Below are 27,347 nucleotides of genomic sequence, written 5' to 3' on the forward strand. Positions count from 1 at the left end.
GGGTCAGAGGGAGAAGCAGGCTCCTCGCTGAGCAGGGAGCCCGATGCGGGACTCGATCCAGAGACTCCAGGATCATGACCTGAGCCGAAGGCAGTCGCTTAACCAACTGAGCCACCCAGGCGCCCCCAACATTTTCTCTTAATATTTAATTTTTGTGTGTGTTTTGGTCAACAAAGTATATATGGTAGGTAGGGATTTTAAAGAATGTTTCCGGTCTGACCATAAACCAATATAATACAAAATAATCCAACAAAAGAGGAGAGAGCCACATCCCATGAAAGAGATACTGATGGTTTAGGTGGAAATGTGATGGAGAGAAGTGGAGAGATTTAAAACCAAGGTAACTCCTAGATATCATGGTAGCATTACTGGGTAGCCATTTTAATTTTTTTAAAAAATTATTTATTTATTTTGGGGGGAGGGAGTCAGAGGGAGAGGGAGAGAGAATCTTAAGCAGACTCCACCCTGAGTGTGGAGCCTGACATGGGGCTCGATCCCACCACCTGAGATCATGACCAGAGCCAAAAACAAGAGTTGGATGCCCAACTGATTCCACCACCCAGGCACTCCTGGTAGCCATTTTTAATCCACAGATGCTCTGCAACAGCATTAGTCTCTTAGGGTCTAGTGTGAAAAGAAAGCATGTTGATACAAGTAAGTAATGAAACTATCTATTGAAAACCACTAAATTGAGCTTGGCAAACTCAAGCTCACCATAGTTTACAAACTGGAAGTATTAAAAGAAAGTAAAAACTTGGTTTAAAATTCTTAAACAGGTGAGCACACCTTGGTAACATAAACTGCAGTAGCATGCTCCTGCTTGAAAATATCAGTCACACAAATGAGGACAGATTATTTGAGCAGTATTTTGGTTCCATGTTCAAACAGCGTCTTATTTTGTTAGAAAGTTTTGACTTAGTCTTCAAACAATTTTAGAGAGGTAAAAAGTGTTTTTCAGAGGTCATGGGTTGATTATTACAGATTAGGTTCATTTAGAAAAATGATAAATCATATTATCATGGTTTGAGTGAATTATTTTCTCAGGATGATATATATCATCTTTATATAACCTAAATGTCATGAGAAATTTATTTGCTAAAAACATATGCTACAATACACCTTATCTCTTGCACGTGTAATGGGACATGTTTTGTTTAGGAGTTTTACTGCAAATGTTTTAAAAAAACAGCTTCTTTGTCAGAAATTTATAATACAACACTGTTGATTATGAATATAGTTATGGAAATAAGGATATATAAAAACCCTACTCCTCTGCTCCAAATGTGTGCAAAGTTGGCACATCTGGTTCAATAAGACTTCTTTTTTTTTTTAAGAATCACATTCTCTTTGGAAGATCCAGGTATTGAATGTTCACATATGAAACTACTTCAAAGACATAACTATTTAAAAATCATTTGGATGTAAGGCTATACCAAATAATTAATTTTTTAAATGGAAATAAATTATTTTCACTCTATAATTCCTTTGTAAAGATTATTACATATGAATATATGGACATATTTATTTATATTCACATATAAAATGTATATTATATATTCATGTATTTACATACAATTTTGAAATTATAAATAGTGTAGCATATACTCCTATACACTTATATACACATAATTATACATATATAAATATATGACAATGAAACAAGTCAGTCAGTGAGAAAGTATTATTCTTTCTCACTATTTAATACTAATCCTACCTGAATTTTGTCTTCTTAACTTTACAAACCATCTCCAAAGAGGAGACAAGACATTCTTAGTAATCTTTCCGTCCTATAATATTTTTCTTTCTCACCATTCTGTCTAATCTTCTCTTCTTTTCTTTACAACCTTTTGACATTACATGACCTCTTTTACAACCAAATTTGAGCAAAATTCAAAATTTAGATCTTAAGCTAGGACTCCTTCCTGAGCCTATTTCCAATTTTTGAATAGAGACTATTATCTCTAGGCAGATTTCCTGCTATTCACACAAAAACAGTGAATCTAAAACTACAGGATGGTTTTGCATTCCAGCTTGTTCGTGCTTGCCGTCTCATTTTTGGTAGGCCTAGATTTCTAATCGCCAAATTAAATCATCTCAAAAGTTATTTGTCTCCTGCTCTCCCAAAGTCAGAAATATTCCAAGTTCTGTCTCAAGCCTTCAATATCTCACCTGCCACAATTTCTCCCCGCCCCTCCTCCCCCACCCCCCGCTCCCCCATTCTCACTGCCATTATCAGAGTTCAGGTTAATACTTCCTGATGCTGATGGTTTTTCCTACCCGTATGCCGTTCATCCTTTGTTTCTTAGGTATCAGTCCCTGAACCAGAAGCAGGAAGCTAGTTGGAGAGTTCCACTGCTAGGCCGGAAGTGAGAAGATCCACCCTAGATGCTGGGATGCATTTCCAGGTGGGGGGCGGGGGTTGGCTGTCAGGTCAGGTTAGTAGGAAAAACGTAACAACAGGGCTTTGCTGTGCCGCAGGACAGAAATCAAGAAAGCTGCCTGCAAACGGTCTCAGTCATCACAGTGATAACACAGTGCCCGGTGGTAAACCACATGGTAGCAAAAGCACAGCCAGCCCTGCCCAGAGCTCACTGAGGAGGTCCATTCAGACCCTGATTTCCCCTGCCACCCAGACGCCAAGTTTTATGCAGTGAAAACTGTACAGAGGCCAAACCCCGTTGGTCTATTTCAGTCCTGCTCTTTGCAAAACTAGAGGAAGGAGATCCTAACGACTGTTAAGAACTATTTTATTTTTCAAGTTCTGGAATTAGCTGCACTTTTATTTGTACTTTGCATTGCCTAAAAAAGGATGCTTGGAAGACAGCCAAGGAGCACCAGGCAGGTAGAGGAGGCAAAGAATTTGAACAATTCTTTTGGATCAAAACTACAATTTCTTCATCCTGTGTCTTCCTTCTCCTTCCCAGTCCTGAGATAAAATAACCGAAGTTTTTTCTGTTTTGTAATAATAAAAGTAGTTTTATATTAAATGAAAAAAAATTTCCTCCAGGAAATACAAACATACTTGTGTCCACTAGGGTGGGAGTTCCATTGCTTCAGGTACCGTCTCCCTCTGCTGTCTCTCTACAAGCTGTGTGCGCTGGAGCTATGCCAATCAGTGGGGCTTGGAAGAGGAGCCCCAGGAGCAGCGGAGAATCCATTGTAGGCCAGCACCTCCCTTCTTGACTATATGAAAGGTATCCCCTGTTTGAGGACACTGAAGTTTATACAGGTTGTGATTTTGCTCCATATCACTAAACTGGAAGAAACACACTGCAAAGTTGCCACCACAGTGAAGCTTAGATTGGTTGAGACAGGAGCTTCAGCAATTCCTCCAATAACTGGAGGAGGAAATATGAAACTTAGTAGCTTCATTCAGATAGTTTCAAGATGGTGCCTCAGGAATCTGAGCTGCCACCTCCCAATGGCCTCCCTCTGACCTTTAATGAAGTTAAAGTGCTTACTCATAATGTTTTGTTTGTATACAGTTCTGCATCTTTTAAAATGCAAAGCAAGTGATCACAGTTAAAGACTACTGATCACCTAACTTTGAAGTTCTACAAGACTGACTACCTCTGGATTTTGGATACATTGCAGTATGTGTGGTTGTAGGGACACAACTCCACAGAAATGGGCTACATCCTTCCTCCTAGATGCAACCTTGAAACTACTGTAACCACACTGAATGCAAGTGGAAGAATTGACTATCTTCCAGACAGTCCAGAAAAAAAATAGCTAAAAAATTAGATTTGCTTGGAGGTTAGGCAGATGGAAAAAAAAAAAAGATTAAGCGAAACTTAATAATAACCCTTTCTGGAATGGGGTTCAGAATCTTTGATGAGCTGCCATCTGCAGATCAACTAAATGCAAAACAGCCAGTCAAGCAGGACAATAGCTTTTTTAGAAACATATGTTCATACAGTTTATTCGAACTTTTCATTCTACAGTCTGGTGCTATCAAAATTTTGTCACAGGGTTAAAGTCACCTATCTCTGAGCAATTTTAGATTAGGAGGATTTTGAATATCCCATTTGAAACAAAGATAGCCTCATAGTGCCAAAATAGTGCCAAAACTTGGACAGGTTTGGCAAAACCTCTGGTTGAAGCTAGACTCAAGGTATGGAAACTAAAATTGTGTGCAAATGGGATGGATCCAGCAGAACTTTGCAATTGCCAACACCAACATCAACATCACTGTGTCATATGATAGCTCCTAGGGAAATGCAGCGGATTTCCAAGAAAACTCTGTTGGACCCTCCTTTGGAAAACAACATTGAGCGAAATCAGGCCTGCATTAGAGGTAAAGCTGAGTGACATAGAGTGAAAACCAATCTGCCTGTTAGTTCTGGAATCCCTACCCCTAGTTAGAGACATGTAGGGTTTGAACAATTTAGCAGTATGTAAGGCCAAGGAATGTGAGACACTATTTCATTTCTCAGAGGCTCAACAATAAATCGTCTTATATGTGGACATGCTTTCCTACATAATTCCTTTCCTCCTTAGGCTCAGTCATTTTGTGCATCAGTTTAAGAAAAGTACTATTCTCTACATTTGCCTCACATTTTAATCTCCATGGATTTGCTCTCCTTTATTACCAATTCCCAATTTTTGAAATATAATTTCAGATCACCAAATGTTACCTTCTTGCTGAACCCCATTTTCAGTCAAATTTGGTTTTCGCTTTTTTGAACTCTTACCATTTTATCTATACTTCTCTTAATTTACTTAATACTTTCTACTTCTTGATACTGTTTTTATATGTCTTATTTCCCTTTGGATTCTGAGCTTCTTGTATGTAGAATATTTTTTAAAAACTTCTTATCATGGGGTGCCTGGGTGGTTCAGTTGGTTAAGTATTTGACTCTTGATCTCAACTCAGGTCTGGATCTTGGGGTCGTGAGCCTCACATTGGGCTCCATGCTGGGTGTGGAGCCTACATAAAAACAGAACAAACAAAAAATCATATCACTTTAGTACTTGGAGAAGTGTTTTTTTGTTTTGTTTTGTTTTGTTTTAAAGAACAAATAACTACTGGTGTGTGTGTGTGTGTTGCATTGCAGAAATCTTAATCTTGAGGCTATGAGAAAACTCCTAGTCCGTTAATATTTGTATTTCTTTCCCACACCACTCTTCTATCTTGTCTAAGAGCTTCCCTTCCATGACCCAGACCTACAATGTAATTGCTAGGCATTTTGGTTGCAAAATGCAAAACTTAACTTTTTCCATTACCAAAGCACCATAGACTCTTCTGTGTTTATTTTATAATTTAAGTGAAAAGTCAGGATAATGCCATTTGTTAGTTTTAGTATTTGGTGGATTGAGATATTTCATTACTGAGATAAATCAAGATCTTTTAGAATATTTAAGAAATGCAGCAGCAAAAAAAAAAAAAAAGGAAAGGAATGTTGACACTGTGGACACTTTGAAGAACATGAGCAAAATAGAGTAATTAGTGTGCCAGGAGAACCTGAGACATAGGTAATCTGATCTAATATCAGAATTCAGATATGGTGCAAAGTTTTAGAAGCCATATAATTTTGGGACAGATAGTATTTGGATCTGTTGGACCATCTGCTTATCTTTAGTACCTCACACATATGCACATATATGTATAGAAATAAAGACTCTGTCATTGTAACACTATAAATATTTATTTCAAATTATTACTCTTGGACACAGATAAAGTATTAGTTGCACAAACACCTCATTATTTTTCTTCTTGGGAAGACACTGTGGAAATTTGTGTGCTAGTTTTGATCAACTCAGGAAAAAATGGTCATTTATTAAAGAATTGATGCTGATGTGAAGTGACAAGTGAATTATTATACCACAGAGCTGTTTGCTTAGAGTGCATATGCTTGTGCATGTTACCACAAATTCTTCATGTTTCTAGAATGTTACTTGTACTGTGTGCAACAAACCACCAAACGTTAATGAGTTCAGTTCTCTCTCTAGCTCTTTAGGGTAAAATCACACGTCCCCAGTGCAAACTATTCCATGGCCATATCAGAGATTGGGAAAAAGAGAACCCATAACCCTACCCATCTGAATGAATGTGGCTACATTAATCTATCCCAAGGCACTAAGCTTTAGTTTATATTTTATTTAAGAGTCTATTTTTAAATCAACAAAATGCAAAAGTAAAATTACATTCTCCAAATCCTATGGGCTTGTAGCCAACACTCAACCCCACATTTGGGAAAATCATGAAAGAAGTCTTGCCATCAACTGTTCATCTGTCTGACATTGCCTTTATGTATATCTGACTTGCTTGGCTTGCCTTTTTTAATGCTTGCCCAATTTGTTTTTCTACTTTGTGGAAGGCTGCACACACCCTCAGGGGCAGTATTCAATACTTTCTGATGAAAAGAAAGACTGTTGCTGACATAGCAAAAGCTTCAGGAAGTCACAAAAATGAGAAGGGTTTTACAAAACTTATTATCTTTACATTTTGTACAAAGGGCTCAGATATTGATGGAACAAATGTAATTGTTTTTTAATGTTAAGATTTTTTTTTTTTTACAGTCCCATGTTGTATGGTCCACTTGTAGCTATAGGTGGTAGCAAAGTAGAAAATTATAGAGCCTAGATTATTCCTTAAGGTTCACAGTGATGACCAGCAAGATTTATTTTCTGGTTTACGTTAAGCAGATAGAAACACAGATAGAAAATGTGTAGCATTGACAAGCAGGAGGTTTCTTGTCACTAAGTGTTAAAATAGTAAAACTTGAAATAAGGATTGGGAAGAAAGAACAATCTTTTTCAACACTGAAGCTAACAAAGACCAGAAATACTCAGTATTTACCAACTTCTTTTTTACAATATCATTATCTTTCAGATTTCGAGTTTCCTTCCATTGAGCTAAAAAAGTCTAGCTAGAGTGGAAACAATAATAGCCAACATGGAACTAAGCACTTTAGCAAGAATATAGGAGATAGCACTTCAGCAAATTGTGGTCATGCAAGTTGTTTTGAGTTGTGGCAGGGAAGAAAGTGATAATGATGATGATGATAACTGACTCATTCAGAGGGCTGTAAAATAAGTTTTCTTCCACAAAACTCACAAAGTAGAGAGGCACCTGGGGGGCTCAGGTGGTTGAGCATCTGGCTCTTGGTTTCTGCTGGAGTCATGATCTCAGGGTCCTGAGATTGAGCCCTGTGCTGGGCTCCATGCTCAGTGGGGAATCTGCTGGAGGTTCTCTCTCTCCCTCTTCCTCTGCCCCTCCCCCTGCTCTTGTTCTCTCTCCCTCTCTCTAAAATAAATACATCTTTAAAAAAGAAACTCATGAGGTAGGAAAGAATACATTTTGTGATTATTCTCACATTACAATAAGTACACTATAGAGCAGATAGATTAAGTGATGTGCCCAGAGACAGTATATATATAGTATGTTATATAAGTATGATAAATGACAGGTTTTCAAATCCCTGACTTTTTAAGCATTGGGATCTACTCAAACAGCTTATCAGAAAGATCTAAAAATTAGGTGCTTCCAAATCAAGCTAAATTTGGGGTAAAGAAATAATATTAAAGCACATTAATAATCATATTTCTATCATTAAAAGGAGAAGATAACACACAAGATAATTTTCCCCCCAAAGGGATTGTGCAAGCATTTATGCACAATTACTGGCATAGTAGAAAAGTCTGTAATACATTGTCTTGATAAAATTGCCACACATTTTTGTATGGTAATAGATCAGATAAACTGTAACTTGAATTCAGTAATGCCAAATATCAATTTAAGTAGATAAATATGATATATGCCCAAATATATTTTATTATTTAAATAATATGCTTAGTACTGTTTTCCTCTTTATGTAAGAGTGGTTTTTCCTAAGTTTGTTATTAGATTCTAAAATCAGAATGAATGTGTCTGTTATAGATAATTCATTACCAGTTATTTACCCTTTCATTCAAAGCACATATGGAGTTCACCCTGTGTACCAGGAATCTGTGCTAGACAATGCACTATGACTGCAATTTCTATCCAGCCTAACTAGAACAGGAAAAAAACAAAAACAAAAACCAAAAATCTTACCGAGGAAGTAAAACAAAATCACATATCGTGTTTGGAAATAACTTCCTGGTAGCTATTATCAAGAAGTTTTAGAAATATCATTAAGTGATGGTTTAGTCTGTTTTGCCCTAGATGTTACATATTGCTTTTGCTCTTTCAATGTTTCCTGAAGTTTCACTATCACATGAAATTGTGCTAGAGGGCAAAGATTAATAAGTTCATTTTCTTGCACTACTCTTTAGTGCAAAGTAAATGGAAAATAAATTACATCCATAAAGTGTTACAGTAAGACATTAGGAATGTTCACATATGTAGAAACACAAAACGGAGAAAGAAGGAAGTTGCCCTGTCTACTTAGAAGTTGATGTCTTCAGGAAATGTTTCAAAAGGGAGAGGCTGACCGATGGAGAAGGGTAAGGGTGCGGAACATTCCAGACAGAAGGTACGCAGAAAGTAGCATGTAGTGGAACATTTCTGTTTTCTGAAGTTGTTATTTTTGCCCCTTTCTTAAAATCTTACCACCATCCAAGCAGAAACAGTACACATTAAAAAACTACTAAGATCTTGACAAACAAAATGAACAGACCGGTTTCAGACTTGCGGTCCATAATAATTTTATTTAAAAGGAAGATAATGAGAAAATATCTTGGGACTTTATGCCCCAAGGGAAATGCTCTTGTACCATAACTGCAATTTGCAAAGGCTCTCTTTGTTTCCCAGGGGCAAAATAAAATATTTTATTCTGATATGTAAAGTCTTAAGAAATAAAACTCAAGTATTAAAAATATGTATGGATATCCACTAAGTCATTTAGAGATGAATTAGGAACCAAGAATGGAGAGACATGGTGAAAAAGGACTGCAGCTTTTCTTTTACTTAGTTGTGATTCTGAATTTAAGAAACCAATAGGAATCAGGGGTTCTCATGTTGAAATTGAATCTGAGCAGTGAAGCTGGACTTTGTATTAAATACTACAAAGCTCAGGGTGCCTGGTGGCTCAGCCCCTCGAGAGTCAGACTCTAGGTTTCAGCTCAGGTCATTATCTCATGGATCTTGGGATTGGATTGACTCCTGTGTCAGGCTTTGCACTCAGCGGGGAGTCTGCTTAGAGATTCTCTCTCTCTGCCCCTCCCTGCACTCTCGCCCGTGAGTGCCCTCTCTATCTTAAATAAATAAGTCAACCTTAAAACAAAAATAACAAAAGAAACAACCCTCCTCAATTTCCTCCTAAAACTTAATAAAGGCTGACCTTCCCTTTGTGTCTTTAGACTTGCCTATGGTTTACCATAGTTTGTGTCGAATTGCAATTCTTCTATTTCCAAATAAACTCTAAATAATAAATAAATAAATAAAATACTACAAAGTTCAGTTCTCTTTCATACCTTTGAATTTTCTAGAATCAAAAATATATTAATATAACTATCCAATATTCAATTAGAATACATTATTCCTTGTTTATAACCACTAGAAGTGGTAACTGAATTTCTTCCATTCACAAACTGTGTATGCTTATGATGACTATAACATTTACATAGTTTGGAATTTACAAGCATAACTGCCAATGAATTTTGGTTTTGGTTTACTCCCATCAGAAAGGTAGATTTGAGGTGGGTAACTTACAGATTACTGCTATGTCAAGAAATTTGAGAAATGAATTTTTTTCTGTATCTTTAAAACTCTTCCTGAATGAAAATGTTCAATATAATTTGTCAATAAATCACCTCCACATATTCTCTTTTATCTAAGACCTATAAATGTTCTTATATGTTTACTAATCTTAAATACATGTAAAATTTTAACTATGTAAAAATGCATACAGAAAAACAATTAAAGAACTACAATGACATTAATATTGGTTGTTTGTGTTTCATACAAGTATGGGTGGTTATTACTTCCTTATGTTATCTATATTTCCTAATCTTCTGTAATAGACACATAACATATTTAAAACAACATATTTGTTTTAAAAAGCAACTAAAATTCTACATATAATATATTTTAAAAATTATGCAAAAAATCATGAAGCAAAAATGCTAGGAGGTATTAATTCTAAAGGCAAAAAAACGTGTTCTGAGCTGAGGAATATTTCAATTCTTTCTCTTTTTATATTTTGTAAAATTACTGCTCACATATTAATTTTATGGAAGACATAGTTTTCATTTCTAAAAAGAATCATAACTGTACTTCAGTATCTAAATGGACAACTTAGGCCATAAAATTCTACATCACAGTGCTTGACAGTTACATAATTTCAGGTTGACCAGAAGTGCTAATTCAGATATAAGAAGACAAATATCATTAACCATCCTACAGCCTGCTCTTGGTGAAATTGAAACAATCATTTCCATAGTTAAATGCTCAAATGTAAAGACTGTAAGTATCTGTGGCCTAGGGATTCTTATAGCAATAGTATAATTGACATTTTAAAAGATGTATTGTAAAGTCTCAATCCCGTTCATTCACTTTGTTATCAGAAATCTTAAAAAATTCTAATATATCACTTTTTTTTTCCAATTACCAGGTTCCTAAGGTTAGGATTAAACCTAATAATGTTAACAGTTTTATAACAACATTAGTTCATTTGTTTTACCCTCAAATGGAAACAGAATCAAAACTTTGTCTTTTCCCTGTGGCTACTGATTTCTTGAAATAGATTGTCAAGTCATTTAAAAAAATAATAATAAATTTAAATCTAGATTCATTACCAGTTCCTTAAACATAATTTTTATACCAACCTTTCAGTCTCTCTTCCTTTTCATTCTCCCATGGTAGGAATTTCTTTATTGATTAGGAAGGTGTGGCCTGAGTGCATAATGAAAATCTGTAATGAAAAACTCATTTGAGAAAGAAATTAATAATTTCAACAGTGAAATCCAATTTTCCTATGTTCATTCTTATAATCTATTTTGCGTTATTTCCCATGTGTACCCCAAACATCACTGACTCATGGCATTGTGCACATATCTATTAAAATGAAAGAATTACATAAAATATGTTTCTTCAAGGCTAACCTCCAGCTCTTTTATATTAAAATAATTATATTTCTATATTCAATAGCTAAAATATTATGAAAATTAAAGTTTTGCAAATATATTCATTGTTGAGAAATTCATAGAATAATATTTTCATATGTTGTTTCAGGAATTCTATAATTTATTGAAGAAAATAGGCTATTAACTATGAAAAAACCACTAAAAAAATCTACATTTTAGGGAAATGTATTATATGATAGATACTATGCTACAGGACTTTCTACATACACTATATTAAGTCCTTCTAGGACTTCAATAACTAGATACTACGATATCTATTTTTTAATCCAGAAAAAAGGCTTTAGGGAATGTTTAACAAACTTGTCCAGGGTCGCAAAATGGTTGAGATTCAAACCAAAGATTTTATATATATATATAATATTTTTATAATATATAATATATATAGTGATAAATTAGGAGAAATTCTGCGTATAGTACTATAGATATGTTCTGTGGTTGTGATGGCATAAATATGTCCTGAAATCTCATGTTTTGCTAATTTAAAAATAAAAAAAACTAATGCTACAATAACCAAAGTGTTCAAGTCCCATTATTAAGGAGTGAAACATAAAGAGAAACTATATTGCTTTCATTGTTTACTTACACAAGTAATGCAAGAAGGTATAAGAAATAAGAAGCAGTGAATATCCCCCTCTACCATACCCCAAAGTTCCTACTAGAAATAACTAGTTCCCCCCATAATTTAATTTCCCAGGGCCTTTTCTACACACACATAGACACAGCACACACACCCCCGCTTAAAATAACACAAATTCACTGAACCACATTATGTGTATTGCTTTGTGTCTTAACATATGTTGGAAGTCTTTTCATGTCAGTACAAATAGAGTTCTGTATTATTTAAAATTGCTGAATCATCTAATTGCAACATTTATTTGACCCTCTCCTTATACATAGATCTGTAAGCTGTTTCCAAATATTCTCTATTATAAAATTTGCTACAGTGATACAGTGAAAATTCTTGTAATATACCATTGTGCATAATTTTTGGATATAATCTATAAATGAAATTGCTGGGTTAAAGGGTAGCTACATTTATGATACATACTGCCAACTCTCTTTAACCTTGTAATATATCCCTGTGTATTAAATGTAACACTGTTAGAACTGGTTCTGTGTTTCTTGTCAGCATTTCAAATAGATCTTCCCGCCTCCCAATAAATTTAAGCAGATCTGAGAGATTGCTGTTGACAGCTTAGTTAAATAAGCTTTCTTAGCTCTTCCAATCTGTGTGTGTATAATTCTTCCAGAGCCAGAGACATTACTAAAATGGGTCCTTTCCAATTAAAGTAACAACAATGCATTTCTGTATGGTGCCATTTACTGAGTAGAAGGTGATCTCCATAGAAAATATGCATGTTTCAATCTGCATTGAATTTGATTTCTTAAAATCATTATTAACCAGTTCTCGGTATATTATAAATAAATATGTCCATCTTCTTAAAAATAGTAACAAAACAGAGCTATCATGAACCATTATTAGGAAACCCTCAGGAAATGGAGGATTTTTAACTTTAAAACTACCCCCCACATCATAAGCAAACTGAACATATAGCATTATAAGAGGAGGTGAAGGGGCTACAAAAGGGCCCTTGGGAAGCATTTTCATAGGTATTTTTCTGACTGTTGGCTCTTCTGATAATTAAGCATTAAAAGAAGACCTCTCCTGTCTTCCATTTATCCTCAAAAACCATGGCCAGTGACTAAGTTGAAATACTCTAGCAAGAAACATTATTTAAAGATAATTAGACCTTTTTGTATTTTTCAATACTTTTATTAGATTTTTATTTTGAAAATTATGTTATTTTTTAAAAGATTTTATTTATTATTTATTTATTTATTTATTTATTTATTTGACAGAGAGAGAGATAGCAAGAGAGGGAACACAAGCAGGGGGAGTGGGAGAGGGAGAAGCAGGCTCCCTGCTGATCAGGGAGCCCGATGCTGAGCAGGGAGCCCAGGACCCTGGGGTCAGGACCTGAGCTGAAAGCAGACGCTTAACGACTGAGCCACCCAGGAGCCCCTGAAAATTATAATTTAAAAATCACCAGTTTCTCATCTGTACTCCATTAGCTACTCTAATATTTAATTAATTACTTAAATCAAATCATATAGTATAATATCCTCTATTTCTTGTTGAGAATTTTTGGATGTTTTTCCATGAAATTCATATGGTGAAAAACATTACTTGAGAATATAGGTCTTTACAGACTACACATTTCAACTGTTTTCTATCCAGTTAAGAATGCTGGCTCAGTAATAAAATATTCTGGTTAATGGGAAATTATCCATTTCAACAATTAGTCAAAAACTTGGAATTTATGTGAATACATGTAACACTGAAACTATGTTAAACGTAGCAATGTTTTATAATTTGTAAAACAGTTTAGAACCTTTCCGTGCCCCATGGCCATCCATAATAGTTTTACTATAATTTTCCAGAGATTTGACTAATGTTAAAATTCACTTCACTTTGATAAGTTCATCTTTGAAATAACAGTTTTAGACTTTAATGTGCTTATTCATTTTTTCCTAGAAAAATATTGCATATGTACAATAATAACTCATCAATATAATATATATATAGTTAGTAATGGTTTATAATCTGTATAATATTTGATTTTATACATTCTCCAATGACCTAAGATATTTAAATTGTCCAGCCTTTAAAAGCAAGTGTATCTAGTTCAGAACCTTCAAACGTATGCTGTTATAACTGTTCCATCAAGTGTTCTCTCTAAAGAATATCTTACATCCTTCAGATCCCTCTGTCACACTCCTCTGCAGTCTTTCCTTAAAACAAATCTGACCATGTCATTCTCAAGCATGAGACATTCCATAATTCCATTTGCTGATGGTACAAAGTTCAAATTCTTGTGCATGTCATTAACATCTGTCACTTTCTTTGCCTTACTAGTTGACAGTATGCCACCCCAACACTGTGTTCTATGCCTGCTCAAAGACTCCACACTCCCCACTGCAGTAGCTCAAATATTGCTCCTTCTCTGAAACATTGGCTGATTTTTCCTCTTCTATGTAGAAGTGATCAGTACTTTATTTAGGTCCCTTTGTGTAATTCATCCATCCTATCAGCTTTAACCCTCTAGTGTGATTATTTCTTTACACAGTTTTTCCCCTAAAAACTATGGGCTCATTGAAGGCAAAGTATTTACTTTACTTAGGAAAATGTATACCTCAGAGATGTTCCCAGACATTTCTGAGAGGATTTTTAATTGATAAATCTGCCATTTGAGAATACCAGAAAAAGCATCTCTTGAATTAAAATTTATGAAACATTTAGTGGAGCTTCAAAGAAAATGTTTCTAATTATAAGACGCTATTTTACTAATGTGTTTGCTATGTTGTATGCAAAAGTGTGGGTGGGAGTTTGATCATGAGGGGAGATTCTGGGAGTTGGGAGCAGGATGATTGCATTAAAACAAAAGGCTCTGGTGAAGGAAATAAGAAGGAAAGAGCCATGTTATGGCCATAAATAGCTAAGAAATGACCTAAGATTTCTCATCGCACACTGTCATTTATCTATATTTTCACTCTGCATGTAATTACTGCAATCTTTTACTATTGTAATTTTGATCACTCAAACTGGAGTACCAAGCACTACGTTTTCAATTTTGTAATTATTGTCTGCAGCATTTAACATAGTCAGAGTCATATGATTAGCACTTTAAAAGACTGAACTAATTAAAGACAAGAAGTAGTGAAATACCTGATGTTTTTTAATGGACAAGGGTACAAACATTAAAAGCTGATAGTCTCTAAACTTATATATAACCAGCATAATGAGCTTTTAGTAAGTGCTGGCTCAGTGTTAAGAATTTTATGTGCTATAATTCATCTGATCGTCACAGAAAACTTGTGAGATAGGCACTATTAATATCTTTGTCATTTTACACGTGTGGAAACAAGTTCATTTCTTAAAGATATGCAGTCTGGAAGTGATGCAGGTAGGGAACTCAGAGGCAGCTGAATTCAGAACCCAGGATCTTAACCACAACACATTCTTCCTTCTATGAATTTTGGATGAAAGAAGTTTCCTGGTTATTTCAGCATAGAATGGCATATCACAGAAGTTTTATTATGTACATTTTTGAGATTGGAGATTAATCTGTAAAAGGAAAAATGAGTTAAAATGAAAAAAGTAGGCTTAATAAGTTAGTCCTTAAATCCAGAGACAAGGGGAAATCACTGAGTGGAATCTTGATGATGGGGTAGTAATGGGGCAACCATTTTACTTGAGGCTATGCCTTTAGAAACCAAAGAGCAGGAATGGGAAAATAAGGGAAATAAGGTCTATTAGTTATTGAAGATTATCTCTATTTTTATTGGAATAGCTAGACATTTCAATAAGATGCTCATCAGTACACACGGAGATAAATCAATTGGATAAAAGTCAAAATTCCAGTGCAAATTAGATTTTTTTCATTTTTCAAGAATTTTAAAGACATTGTAAAACTGGTTCTAATAATCCAAAGCTTCAGTATATTATTTTGTTCTATATCAATAGATATTTTTTGTGAAATGGTGTCTACTGTATGGTATAATTACTTTAAAATCACTTTTTTTTTCTGATTTAATTTGAAAATGTTCATTGTTATACCTAAAAAGGTGTCTAAAAGTAAGATCTCTTTACATGATATACTCACTTATTTTCATTACAGTCAAATTTTAGTACCAGAATTACATTTCCAGAGGAAATCTTTGCAATTGGTTGAGTATTTTTATTCAGATAAGATGATGTGATGAATTACAATTTGTTTTTTTGGGGGGGTATCCATTTCCTTGTGTGTTATATAACATTCATTTTTTTTATTCTTCATTTATTAATTTGTCTACTGTGTATCTGGATAAAGCATGAGGACACAAATATGAATATAATATTTCCCACCAACAAGCTTAGAGTCTCTTAATGGATTGTCTTTTAAATTCTGATTAAATACCAACTTACACTCTGCTTAAAAATATCTCTGCTTACCAGAGCTCCAATTAGAAAAGAAGAACAATATTGTTCTTACCCAAGGGAACCTGTAACCTCAGCAAGTTAGACAAACCACTCAAGGTTTGTTCCTTGCATCTATCTGAGAGGTGATGGAGTCAAATAACGGTAAAGATAGGAAGCAGAAGGGAATTTCTTTATCACACTCTTACTGCAAGTTAGTCATGGAGTTCCAGAAAGTATTTTCTTCAAAATATACGTTAATTATTTTCCATACCAAAATTGAGAAGTCCATATTCAGTATACACCAGCATTCTGCTGGGGGTTGGAGACGGATAGAGGCATAACCTCTACAAACAAAATTGTTTCTGCTCCACTACAGCATATAGGAAACAATTTCCAGAGCCCATCATCTCTACCTGGATGGACAGACATCTATAGTTTGGCATGTTCTAAATCAAATTCATTTCCTGTTCCTCTCTTAAACTCTGCCCACCTGCGTTCTTGGATCTATCTTTCTTATTTTGGCTAATGACAAGACAATGCCTCTGCACTGTTGCCTGAGGTAAAAATCTCAGCATCATTCCTAACTCTTCCTCTTGTTGTCCTCACTTATGATGCACACCATCCCACACGCAGTATGTAATCAAGTTCTGTCAATTCTGTCTCAGAAATGTCTCTGACATTTTTCCGTTTTGGGGTTTTGTTTTTTTCTTTTCTGACTGGGTTCCTCCCTCAAGAGAATGTAAGCTGTGTAGAGCAAGGACTTGATCTGTTTTGTTCACTGCAGTATGCCTTGTTCCCGGAAGAGTTCCTGGCACATAGTAAGCCTTCAATAAATGTTTGTTATATGAACAAATGAATACCCATTCCAAAATAACATAACAACAATAAATATTTTTGGAGGATCATTATTTGCCAGTCACAGAGGTATGTCCTTTGTAAAATTTTATATTTAATTTTTAAAATTACTCTAGAATAGATTGGTACAAAAGGATTGATTGGACTCAGAAGCCCTAATTTGTAGCCACAGGGTTTTACCCAACTGCCCGGCCAAAACCACTCATTCCTACAGTCATCTTCCATACTGTTATTAGCATTATTTTCCTAAAGATTTATTATAATTCTGTTTACCTATTTGAAACCTTTCAATGACATAGCTTCTTGTCATTCCGTGTTGGGTACATTACAACTTGGCTACAGCCTACATTTCCACTCTATTTTTTAGGGTTCCATTCCAAGAACCAACATTATAGCTAAAGGGCTTGCTTCCCAAATTATGCCATTTACTTTATCACATGTGGCTTTGTTACTATTGTTTACATTGCCTGCAATTACTTTCTCCTTGCCTCCTTGATTAACCTCTATTCATCCTTCAAACTCAACTCCAAATCTCCTCCTGCATCTACTTGAAAGAGATAATTTGGAAGCCAGATACATCTAAATTTGCATTCTGGATTTTCTACTGATGGTTGTGTATTTTAGGCAAGTTCTTAATCCTCAGGTCTTCACTGTAAAGTTGGCACACTAACACCTGATTTCAAGGGTTATTTCTTTGATTAAGTGAAATAACAAAGCATTTAGAATGGGGTATATACTCAAAAAAAAAGTATATCATATCAACTCCTTATCCTGACATCATCAGTTGAATAAAATGCCCCTATTAATTAATATTTCTATTTCAAGACTTGTAGAAATTGTATATATTTAAATTTACAAATCTAACCATGTGCCAGTCACCAAGTAAATGGTAAATAACTAAATGTTGAATTTATTGATGACTCTAAGATAGAATCATACATAATAAAAGTACTCTACACTTTCTTTAGCCAAATGTAATTTGTGTGGCTTATTTTTATTATTCTTTGCTGCTAGTAATAAAGAGTTAACTGATTTGGTGCTTACATAAGCTTTGTACACCTTTTACATCAATAACACCACACATTTTTATTTGTTCAGCATTGGAATCAAACAATGAATGAAATAGAATGACTCAATAGATTAGAAAAGGTCTTCAACCCTATCAGGCCTTGTCATAGTTTAAGGCAAATGTAAATGTCAATGTCAGGTCAAAAAAGACAGGCTAAAAAGTAGGGTGAATCATGGGAAAGAAAAGAGTACTTCAAAGCAGTGCACAGCCAATTCAGAGTGTGGGGCTGGATCTGCTATAACATATGGGAATTATAATGGAAATGTTGCTGATACAATATGATTTTAGTATGCTTTGTAAGTAGTCTATTTAAATACATACAAACTGCTATTCAACTACTTGGGCAGAGGTCTGGACTGGTAAACCAGCAGGGTCTTTTCCTGTGTGAGAACACAAAATTTCCTTTCTGCTTCTTGGGGCAATCACAATTTCCTGCCTTACAAAGTGCCAGGAGGCTGGGTCCCTAGAAAATAAAGGGGGGAAGGGAGAACTTGCTGAAATATTTCTTGAAGATTATTAATTTATTGTTTCTTTAGATTCATTTTCTTCAGAGAGGAGGGAGCCACTTATCTAATTTAAAACGATTGCCCATGATATTGCAATTTGATTCCAGCTCAGAGTTTTCCTTTTATTCATTGATGAATGAGTGTAAGACTCATTAACATTAAAAAGAACTGTGAATGCCTAATGATTACAGCATAGAACATGTCTAGGGGTTAATTTTAATTGCATGTAACTGTATTTGGATGAGCAGTTTAGAAACAATCATTTAACAAAAATAACCACATTTCTTAATTATAGGTAACAATTGACTTGAGCAAGCATTTGTTGTGCCTATAATCTCATAAAAAGAGCACTCTCGAAATATGAGTTTATGTTTTCCTATGTTGGAAATATCTTTCATGACAATGACTTGCAAAAGAGGGAAGGAAGAAGATGACAGTAGCTATAAGTCATGTGCCACTTTACAGAAAAGGCAAAGGAGGCTCAGGGATTTAAATAATTTGCCCACATTCCCACAGTCATTAAGTTGTAGAATAAAAATTCATACTTAGGTTTGTACATTTTGAAATCCAGTGCTAATTAGTGAGAAGAAAAAGTGCGTGTGAACCATTTGTATGGTATTTGTGTGTTGTGGTCTGAATGTTTGTGTCTACCCCAAACTCATATGTTGGAAATCTAATGCCCAAATTGATGGTATGAGGACGTGGAGTTTTGGGGAGGTGATTAGGTAATGAAAGTGGAGTCCTCATGAATGGGATTAGAGCCCTCATAAAAGAGGCCTCAGAGAGCTGGCTTGTTCCTTCCATCGTGTAAGGATGTGACCTGAAGTTTGCAACCCTGGAAAGGATCCTCACCTGTCCATGCTGTCACTGTGATTCTGAACTTCCAGCCTCTGGAACTGTGAGAAATAAATGTCTGTTATTTATGAGCTTTCCAGTCTGTGGTATTTTGTTATCACAGAATGGGCTAAGACATTGTGTCTGTAGATTGACACAGGTTGAAATAGGTATGATTGTGGAATAAAAAAGATGACAGTCTATGGCAGGGATCCTCCTTTGGCTATGTATTTATGAGCTGAGGCTTGTAATGTGTCTTAATATTTGCTAGTGTGACTACCTCTACAGATGGTGTCACATAGATAAAGCGCATTTAATGGAAAAGTTTGCTGGTATCAGTGACCAAAAAAACACTCGTTGAGAAATCTACCATGGGGCGCCTGGGTGGCTCAGATGGTTAAGCGTCTGCCTTCGGCTCAGGTCATGATCCCAGCGTCCTGGGATCGAGTCCCGCATCGGGCTCCCTGCTCCTTGGGAGCCTGCTTCTCCCTCTGCTTCTCTCTCTCTCTCTGTCTCTCATGAATAAATAAATAAAATCTTTAAAAAAAAAAAAAGAGAAATCTACCATGCACAAAGCATTGGGTTGTTTATTTTTAAAAGAAGGTTGGAAAGGAAAGACTAAAAATTGATTGGGTGTGATACATATTTATATGTTGTTTTCTAATAGACTACTAGTTACATTATAATCTGGAAGAAAACATTTATCTTTACTTGGGTTCAAAGCATACTTTATTTTTTTATTAAATTATGAGAAAAATGACCCTAAAAGTCAAACTGATAATCAGGATATTCAAGCTACGAAGAAATGTGAAGATTATTAGTCCAACCATAACTGTATGCAGAAAAAAAAAATCAGTGCTAGACAGATTTAACTTGTAACTGAAAGGACAAAGACTAGACTGAGGTTTCCTGTCAATGTAATACATTTAAAAGGATTCAAATGTCCTTAGAGTCTAAAATCATGGTGTTTCATGTTAGTCATTAAATCCGAAGTCACCAACCAAGGCATAAAACATGGATAATTCCATATGGGAGAAGTAGACATTTCATGCTACACTTATGATTAATATTCTAACATTTGAGTCACCAGAGTCAATGGTTCTCCCCATGTTATAAATAATTGTGCTTTTTCTATTGAGTACCAAAAGTAATTTTTTGGAGTTTAGGCATCATGCATGAAATGCATGCATTTTAAACTTTAGAATCACAGCCTGTTTGGTGAGTAAGATGTTCTTACGTCAGAACTAATAATAACTGAAGGAATAGTGACTTACATCTCCCATTTCATTCCCAGGTTCACAGGGGGGTAGAACAAGTGAAATGGTGAGCAAGAGTGCCTACATGAAATGCATATAAATAGGTATCTCTATTTCTCTCCCATTTTTCTCTCTCTGCTTTTTGCTGACCTTTTACAGTTTTATTTATTTGAGTTAAATCTGCTGAAGGTGTTCCTACACTTTAATGCATGAGAGCAAAAGACTGCATAAATTTTTAAAGAGAGAGCAAGACTAGATTATGAATATGTATGAATATCAATATTCATACATTAACATCAATATGTATGAACATCAATACAAAGCAATATGTCAATTGAAACAAGGCCAAAAACCAAGAACTTCATGGCAACATCTGCAGTGTTCAGATGATGTAGGTTTCAAAATAACAGCCACCTAGGGGAGAATCTGGGTTCCAACATAATTGACTTGGTCCATGCAATAAGCAAAAGAAAATTTTAGATAAATATCTAGACTTATTTTTAAATTAGAGTATACAGTAATAATGGGCCTTCATTTCCACATGACAACAATTGGCTAGACCTAAGTAATAGCTAATTCCACTTAGATGGGGAATGTTCTCCAGTTTCATGCAATCTCCCCTTCTCCCAATTTGTTATATTTTAATACTGAACTGCATCACTCATTTGTATTACCTATATGATTCTAGACAGCTGAGTATGCAGCATCTGATCCAAAAAGGGAGCTCAAGCTGAAAAAATTTTTGGTATTTTTATCCTTAATGGTACGGCTATCTTTGAGGTGGAGAGAGATGCAGTACACTTAAAGCATTTTCCATCCTGTTAGAAAAGAGAAATACAATTATCAGATGTGCCTCTCTTGGTTTAATGTCATTAGATCTTTACTCATCTAATCTCCTATTGTGTACTTTGGTAATCAGAGAAAAACATTCTGATTTCTATATTCGTCTGCCTCTAAGGAAGAAATGTGCTCAGATTGTGTATTTTTGTTATTTCTGGTCTCTGCAAAAGTGAATTTTTGATGGCATACCCATGGTATGGTTAGTATTACTTGGTTATAGTGAGAGATTTTACTGATTATGCATATATATATATATAAATTAAGAAATAAGCAAAGTTGTCCCTAATTTCAATGTCTTATGTATTTCATTAAGTATGAACCCATCTATCAAGTCTGTTATATTTGAGACACTGGTTGCATCTAAGCATTTGCAGGGTAAAGCCAACGACACTAATGAATTTTAGATGACACCACTATTACTTCGAAATATGTCCTTACAGATTTCTACAGTATATAGAACAGAGTTAAATCAATTGAAAGTTAGGCAATGAATTACTTTTACCTTATGCTTTTGTTCAGAATCTAGGATGCTATGGTTGATGGGCTGACAAAATGTCACAAATTTTTCACTCTTCCTTGTATGTACCCCCTCTACAATTTGACTTTGTGATGTCTCCCATTAGGAGATGGAGTCTGTTTCCCACACGTGAATGCCAGTTGACTTTTTAATATATTTTGGCCAAAAGAATGCTCTAGAATTGATAGTGTGCAATTCTAAGCTTAGAACTCAATAGGCCCTTTATGTTTCATCTCTTCCTCCTGGAATCCTCACTGCCATAGGACAGGCCCACCCTACCTTGCTAAAGGGGCAGAGACCACACAGAAAAGGTCACTTTTTTAATTTCTGTAGCATTTCCATATTATGGAAGAAGTTGTTCTTCAAGTGAAAATCACTATTCTTTGTCCCCCATGACATAATTCCTCTAGCATATTGTGTAGTTATAAAGCCTTGAAGTCCATACACCATGGACATGCTTTCATTATTTTTAGTAATACTGAGTCATTCTCTGCCTTATTATTTTAAACTTGCAAGATAGGCTTACTCCTTTTCCAACACACGAGCAAAAATACTGGTCAATATTGATTTATCTAATCTGTAAGCAAATATTTACTTCCTGATTTTATACAAAGTGATGATTTCTATGGAACATGGAAACACAGAAGCTGAGAATTTTAACTAAGAGAGCGTCCATAGGGTTTTCCCAATTTAGCTTGAGGTTGAAGGTTGAAGAATCTCACTGGAGTTGTGATAATGATGCACTTGGGAAGGTGAAGTTGCTCATAAATTTTATTATACTAAGATCAAAATTAAGACAGTTTGAACTGAAAATGTCTCACTACTCTAATGTTATGTGAAGAAATAAAATCAAAACCAAGAAGATGAGACTACTCAGCTCCTGAGGAGTCCGTATTTACCAGAAATAAGAGTTAATACGGGCTCGCATATCTGCTGTGATGATAGAATTATGAAGGGTTAAATTTTTTCTGTAGGCTGATATTTCATACTACAATGCACAATAGCTCACTAAAATATCTCACATGAAGCTGGCTAATCCCAGTGTATTTGAATAGCATAGCTTCTTCTGCTTTGTACTTTGTTATTAACTCTTTGGCTTAGCCACAGGAAGCTGGAGTAGTGGAAATGCAGGGAGTATAAAATGTAATTAAGGAGGCTACCCCTCAATTCATTAAAAGGAAAAATGAACCACATATGCTATAAATATTTGGGAAGACACAAATTACTGTGAATTCTAATTATTACTGGACACCATTGTAAAAATAAAAATTGAAAAAAATAAAACAGCTTGTGAAAATGAACTCAGTACTGATGGACTGAAATTTGGTTTGAAAATTTCTTCTTCCCTCCTTCAAAAGACAGCCTGTTATAAACTGAATGTTTTTGTAATGGCATTTTCACATCTTTTTTGGAAAAAAAAAAAAACAGCAAAGAGCATGTGGTATAGTTTAAAGTAAAAAAAAAAAGATCTTATTTAAAAAAACATAACACATAAACATTATAATGCTATTTTCTACAAATAAATCTGGCTGATTTAAACCAGTATGAAAGTGCCAGCCTCCAAAGGTAGTAAACAGAAGTTTTTGAAATGTTTACACCAGAAAGTGTCACCAACAGCTGCTTTATATACACATCTTTCATGTAAATAAAGAGAAGAAAAGACTTGCGTACATGTGCTGCCATTTTTAGCTCCCTTTTCCAACTACCATATGAGTAACTTCATTAGAGAGCCTGAATGGGCATTTTATGAATTGCCCACTTGGTTAAACAGTAAGCATTAATGATAATTACAAGAATCGCAAAGGCTATAAAATTAATATTGTGCGTTTGAAGAGTCTAAGAGATTAGAAGAGGGACACAAATTATGCCTTTTTATTTTCTACAAAGGCAGAATCAAACAAAAACCATACTCATTTTCTCTGCTGACAGGGCTTAATAATTTAGGAAGATTAATGTGATAAAGTCCTTGCTTCAGAAAAGAGAAAGAAATAACAAAACGTGGTCCTGGGTTAATAGCCTCCTTGCCCCCTGCTGGAGATTGGTAAAAGCAAGTACTTTAAGAATGGAACTCAAAAACTAATTATGTAATGTATGGTGATTAGCATAACATAATGAAATAAAATTTTTTTAAAAAGTAACAAAAAACAAAAAAGAATGGAACTCCAGATCTAGCCTTAAAGAATTCCCATTGATAATATTCCACATGTGTGAAATCGTACTCAAAAACAAAAACACATTAAGTAAAATGGGATTTCATAACTGAAAACAAGCAGAAACAACAGAGAGTACAATCAGAATCACAAAATTAGAGGTTTGGCTTGAACATTAGAAAAGGAAAAAACAGACTTAAATCTGTAAAACACTCTAACGGAATTTATTAACACCAAGGTTATAAAAATTAAAAGAATAAAAAGAGATTCATTTAAAATGAGTCACAAATGCAGATAATCGCAGTGAACTGGATATAGATTCAAAGAACATGGCATTAAGAAACTACTGAAAAGCAATTAAGGGACATCGAGGATAGAGATAATGGAAGTGGCCCCACTAAAGGAGATATGACTGAGTAGTGCCAGAATTCCTGAAAAATATCTATCCTCGGATTCAGGAAGGCCAATAAATCTAAAGTGTGATATAAAAAAAAATTGTACCGGGGCACCTGGGTGGCTCAGTTGGTTGAGTATCTGACTTCGGCTCAGGTGATGATCTCCAGGTCCTGGTATCATGCCCTGTGTTGGGCTCCCTGCTCAGTGGGGAGTCTGCCTGTCCTTCCACCCTTCAACCCACTTATGCTCGCTCTTTCTCTTTCTCTCAAATAAATAAATAAAATCTGAAAAAAAAAAAACTGTGCCTAGACACATCATAACTAGCTTCAGACCACTAAAGATCAAGAGAAGATTTTAAAAGCAGCCAATGAAAAATAGCAAATTACACACACCAGTATAGCAACTAGGCAGACAGTTGACTTTCCATTAATAAATAGAATCCAGAAAACAATGGGATAAAATCTTAAATGGTGTCAGAAAAATTACTGACAATCTAGACCCACAGTCCAGGGATATTAATTTTCTAGAATAAGAGCAAAATGCAAATAGTTTCAGACAAAAAAAAAAGAAAAGAACCTGAATACTGTTCACTAAAAAAACTCCAAAGAACATACTTCAAGCAGAGAGATAAGGTGGCAGTTCTGATAAGAAGGAATGGTGAAAAATAAGTGATAAATATGTGAGTAAATCTGACATAATATTAATTTATAAAACAATAATAATAATTTCAACTTTTGAAATAATAGAGCAAAAATACATACAACGCTAACACAAAAATCTGGATGGCTCATGAGAATTAAAATATTCTAATATACTTGCATTTTGGGAGGGAGTTAAGGAAACTAACATGCCTGTGTGTGTGTGTGTGTGCACGTGCACACGGGTGTGTGCATATATACTCTGGAAGATACCTTAATTGTATTAGTTGTATTAGTATATTTTAATTTTGTTCTATGATCTGGTTTTTCTTTAAGCATCAATATATTTCCAAGTTTAAATTAAAACATCAAGCTACATGCTTTGATAAACTCAGAAATTTCCAATAAACATCCTCTAGAGTTTACTGTGAAAGTAGTAGTATTGAAAAAACAGAAATTGTTTAAAATTAATGAGCAAATATCTTCAGTTTAGGCATGAGTAGCTACCCCAAAATGATTTGACTTTATGAAATATCTTTGACAATATGTAAAAGATTTGTAGCTCCTCTGAATTTTACTGTGAATGACAAACCCAATCTCACCTTAAGAAAGAAGCTGTCATAATCTGTCTTGTACATAAAATGTTGATACACTGGAGAAAAAAAAAGTCCAGTATTATTAATACAATCCTCTGGTTTATTATTAGTAAAAGTAAAATAAATATTCTAGACAATTTGTTATTTCTCATGCAGTTGCATTATGTTCATATTTATTAAATTTTCCAAACTGACAAAATATATACATATTTTAACATTTTGTATATGTATATCATAGAATACCCCTTTATATTAAGTAAAATTACTTAAAAGTCATCAAATGGTTGAAGTATATATTATATAATATAAAGATATATACATTTATTTATCTTTTAACATTACCATTGATTTTTTTCATGGCAGTAAGTAAATTAGTTATATTTTATAATATTCCATTTAAGCACAGGATTATTTGCCCTTTGGAAGTAACTTCAGTCCACATTACTTACCTTTCTTTCACCTAAAAAGTACATAGGCTAGTTTGTTACAGACGTCTATGTTACTGATTTTTCCATCATATATAAAGACTTACAACATTCAAGAGACTGTTTCTGCTACAAAATTATAAATTCATTGCCTGGAACACAGTTTCCTACAGCAAGTCTGCTACACCATGTAACAAGGATATTCAGAAGAAAACTGCAGCTGTAAGAAAATGAGTATATGGAGAAAAGTCTCTAAAGATAATGTCTTTAAAGTCACGTGGGTATTCTTTGAGCAAAGGTAGTTTGAGGAATATGTTATTTTGCATTACTTTTCTTGACTATACTTAAAAGATGTATTTATATTAAAAAAAAATCAGTACTTCTCTGGACTATTTAGGTACTCCCAAGGAGACAATAATATTATTTTCCGGAGTTTGAAAATTCATGTGCTCTTAAAGGACAAATTCCTCTGTCTCCCCTGATATCTCTGTCAGCTTTTTTCATCTCTGCTTAGATGTGCTCTGGTCAACTGCTGTGGTCAACAACACCCTCACCGTCACTGGGATTTCTTATTTTTCCTCCATTTTTAATTCTGCAGCTTCCATATAGGGCAAGAATAGCTGCAATTGGAGATTGCTCTTTTAAAATGGTAGTAGTTTTCTTGGGATTCTTATTTCAAATAAACTCATTTTTCAATATGGAAGTATTATCACTCATTTGTTAGGGTTGGGCAGAAAGGAGGTAGTATTTAAAGAGGCCTCACTATAGATTCCAAGAAATTTGGTCTGCAGAAGGCTATACCAACAGTAAGTCAAATTCTAGCAAGCATTTGGTTTGTGGCTACAGCAGGGCATTTAGACTATGGACTTTATGTTTTAAACTTATGGATGGAACACATTGATGAAGGGAGTCTAGACACTAGAAGTGGTAATCAGATGATAAGGCAATCATGAAAGAACTGTATTGGTTTTAGGAATTTTATAACATCCTTCAAGACCAGGATGTTTGATAATGTCTTGTAATGAACTATGCCTTCTGACTCTCTCCACTTATTAGTGATATGACCTTATATTTCAAGATAGGTTTTAAAAGATCTGATTTTTTTTACAGTAAGTTCATGAATTTTCTGAAAGGCTGATTAACACCAGAATCTGCTGATTTATCTTTGTATGCATATCACCAACTGGAAACTTAAACATATACTGAAAGCACAAGATCTGGGCTCATTAGTAGCT

At 34.6% G+C, this 27,347-nt stretch overlaps 1 protein-coding gene and 1 long non-coding RNA gene across 2 annotated transcripts in view; one reads left to right on the forward strand and one right to left on the reverse strand.

Annotated features, from left to right (window-relative positions):
• MGAT4C (MGAT4 family member C) overlaps nt 1-10,841 on the reverse strand; it is a 27,676-nt gene extending 16,835 nt beyond the window's left edge. Inside the window, exon 1 of the mRNA XM_006727018.3 lies at nt 10,753-10,841. The gene's annotated coding sequence lies outside the window, so the exon portion shown is untranslated. The remainder of the gene's footprint in view (nt 1-10,752) is intronic.
• Nucleotides 1-27,347, forward strand: part of LOC145721447 (uncharacterized) — a 269,281-nt gene that overhangs the window by 88,039 nt on the left and 153,895 nt on the right. The gene's annotated exons all lie outside the window — the stretch shown is intronic.

The sequence above is a fragment of the Leptonychotes weddellii genome, chromosome 5 (genome assembly GCF_054177405.1).
Source record: "Leptonychotes weddellii isolate Sample4059 chromosome 5, ASM5417740v2, whole genome shotgun sequence".
NCBI lineage: Eukaryota > Metazoa > Chordata > Mammalia > Carnivora > Phocidae > Leptonychotes > Leptonychotes weddellii.